Source organism: Poecilia latipinna, unplaced genomic scaffold, assembly GCF_001443285.1.
Source record: "Poecilia latipinna isolate Pla-1442-1.1 unplaced genomic scaffold, P_latipinna-1.0 Scaffold3038, whole genome shotgun sequence".
Taxonomy (NCBI): Eukaryota; Metazoa; Chordata; class Actinopteri; order Cyprinodontiformes; family Poeciliidae; genus Poecilia; species Poecilia latipinna.
In genome coordinates, this window is record NW_015115654.1 from 45478 (window position 1) to 49157 (window position 3680).

The following is a 3680-nucleotide window of genomic DNA, read 5'->3' on the forward strand; positions in this document are numbered from 1 at the left end:
GAGAAGTGCAGAAGCCTCTACTGTATCAAATTGACAGAGGAATAACAGAGAGTTGGCCATTCTAAGGTAAACCCCCCCACCCCCGTAATGGCACGGCGCCCACCCTAGGGGGCGCACCCCACAGTTTGGGAACCTCTGATCTACAGTATGTAAACTAAGAAAGGAGCCAAAGTATGTACATTTTTAAACCATGGCTCCTACAGTATGGAGGACCAAAACCGACATAAGAAATAAAAGAATAAATATATAAATAAAATAATAAATATATATTTTGATAAGAAATAAAAGTATAAATATATTTTTGGAGGACCAAAATTGACATAATAAGAAATAAAAGAATAATATATAAATAAAGAATAAATATATGAATAAATAAAAGAATAAATATATATTTAGCTGTTCCTTTTCCTTACACGAGTTTCCGTCAAGTCATGTATATATTTTCTTTTTCATTTCCCCTAAACATGCGTTTTTGTCAAGAAAAATAGATGTTTTGCTTAGTCTTTTTTTGCTTCTCCCTTTTCTGCTTGGTCTTTTTTCCATTTGCTGTATTTCTGCTGCATCAATATGTTAATGAGAAGAGCTGTCCAACTCCTACTATTGGCTAATAGAGCTTTGGAACCAACGTCACTGCGTGAGACGTTGTTGGGCATTCAGCTAGCTCGGAGCATTCTTTACAAGCCACAGACTAAAACAAACTTTATCCCGGTTCAGTTCAGTTCGGAAATTTGTTGACAGCCCTAAGTGAACCTCCGAGCGCTGAGGAGGGAGCTGGAGAACGGCTGGTCGAAATTAGCGTTCATAAATCGGATCAACCGAAAGCTAAACGCCGCTTTCTCGGCGGACATTGGAATATCCAACTCGAAACTAACTTCACTGCAGTCGGTAACGCAATAAAACCACCGGGATAAAGTTTGTTTTGCTCTGTGGCCTGTAAAGATGGCCTGTGTGAGACATAAACGCCCCACAATGTCTGACGCAGTGACGTTGGTTCCAAAGCTCTATTAACCAACAGTAGAGGAGCTGGACATAGAAGGCAGCTCTTCTCATTAACATAATGATGCAGCAGAAAAAGAGCAAGCAGAAATACAAGCGAGAAGCAAAAAAAAAAAAAAAAAAGACTAAGGAAAATACCTATTTTTCTTGACAAAACGCATGTTTAGGGGAAATGAAAAAGAAAATATATACATTACTTGACGGAATCTCATGTGTAAGGAAAAGGAAAAACTGAATATATATGTATGCTTTTATTTATTCCTTAATTTACATATTTATTTTTTTTATTTATATGTTTATTATTTTATTTCTTATTATGTCAGTTTTGGTCCTCCAAAAATATATTTATGCTTTTATTTCTTATCAAAATATATATTTATTCTTTAATTTATACATTTATTCTTTTATTTATACATTTATTCTTCTTTTTCTTATTATGTTGGTTTTGGTCCTCCATACTGCAGAATCCCAGGTAAGACAGAAAAAGACATGTAAAATGAATTAAAACCTGTCTTACTGTATAATTTCACAGTAAATAAATATGTTTGCTATATTAAAGACACATCACATGTCATCTGCTCTGTGTAATTTAGCGGGGCACAGCTTTATGCCAGCCAATTCAGAGACAGCTGTGGAATCAGAACCACATCATTGAAAAATACAAAGTTTGCACTGACAAGGATTCATTTGGTTTACACAGCCAAATGTGTATTCTGTTTTTGAATCCTTTAATAACGTTGTGATTACTATTGAATCTAATGTTGTTGATGTTTTTGAGAACTTAATAGCAGCCAATAAATGTTATTGTGATAATTCTTCACAAAAATATTACTGAATTTTGTAACTGCATCTTTGCTCAATGTAGTCAAGCATTGAGCAAATATGCATGCTAATTCCATAAATTAGAATATAACTGAAAAGTTTATTTTTTATCACCAAGTGAAAGATATATAGATTAATTAGATGACTGATGTTTTAACATCTTTATATCTCTTAGTAAGTCTAATAACTGCTAAAAGCTTGTTATTTTCAAAATGTTCTATTGATTAATAGAAACTAATGACAAACCTCATCGTAGACATAGATAGACAGACTTTATTGTCATTTAATTGTACTTTCAAAATGTACATTTCTTTGCAAAGCTCCAATAATAATAGGATATCCTAATATATTGAATAAGACTGTATGGGATTCACATTCAAGTTCTGGCCTTATTCCAGTCACATATCTGTGGGTGCCTCAGTGCCTCCCTCAAGTCCTCTTTCTTCGTCTTCCCCATCATGCATCGTAACTTGCAACACAAAGTTAAGTTACACCCTTGCTTATTTAGCAATCCATGGTGCTTTATTTCCCCCTCTTCTGCGTGTTGCTCTACATGCTGAGCACTGCTGGTCTCTGTGACCCAGTGGGCCCACTGCATCCTTCCTAATGGGACACACACACGCGCGCACGCACACACATACGGACACGCACGCGCGCACGCACACACATACGGACACGCACGCATGCACGCACACACAAACACACACACCAATGAGCTCTACTCACTCACTGGTAGGTGGGGTTATGACTCCAGGCTGCCTGTGCGGAGCTACCACTGATGTTCTCTGGGGCGCAGAGTTCTCTCTTCTGTAAGAGCAGCATCACGTCTGTTTCTCCTCTCTGCCAAAAGACTTGGAGAGATTATTTTTGAACAAAGCTTGACGGACTTAAGTTTAAATGTTTCGCGCTTCCTGTAGAGGACAATGTTCTCCACACCCGTGCGTCCTTCAACTAATTGGAGTCGTACAGATAAGACATTTGGAACCAGTTCTGGTCGGCTTCTGAACCCAGGAGTGTGAGTCTTCAGGTGAAACTACTCGGCTTAAGGAAGTGAAGGTGTATCAGATCAAGATGAGGGTTTGCAACAGGGGGATGATGATGCTTCTGACCACAGCGGGGGCTTTCTGTGCATTCAGCCTCATGACCATCGCAGTGGGCACGGACTACTGGCTCTACTCCCGTGGGATGTGCCGCTCCAAGAACCTGAACGACAATGAGACCGTCCACAAAAACGAGGAGGTTCTGACCCACTCGGGACTTTGGAGGACCTGTTGCACCGAGGGTAGGACTCAAACTCACATTTTCATGCAGATATCTGATTAAATTATCAGTTGATGATGCAAGGTAAACTATAAAAGCACGGCAAAATTGTCTCTATGCACATCAAATTCGCTAGAGTTAAAATTGCAGTGTAAGCACATAATAGAGTACAGTGTTGAGACTTGAGGTTTGGTTTCACCTAGGGTTGCCATCTTTCAGAAATCAAAATAAGGGGCACCCACTACGGTGCGTGTCGCCCAACTCTCACGGGGTGGGATGACTGCTGCAGTGATAGATAATATTTTATGGCGGTGTTTTTTGTCTTTAAAAAATTATCCATAGAACAACCGTTCATACATAGAGGTCGGTTCGAGTACCCCAAAACTGTACTCCAATCAGAGTAGTATACTTTAAATACGCTTAATTAAGCAAGTGTAAAAAGTATTTGGTAAACCACTGAGTAACTAATCATAACACCTGATTTAATATTCAAAATGTGTCCTCAAACAACTAAAAGCATAAAAGTTAAGTGAACATTCTGATATTTTACAGAGTATTACCAAAATATTTCTATAAATAAGGAGTTAGGTTTGGAGGCTAGT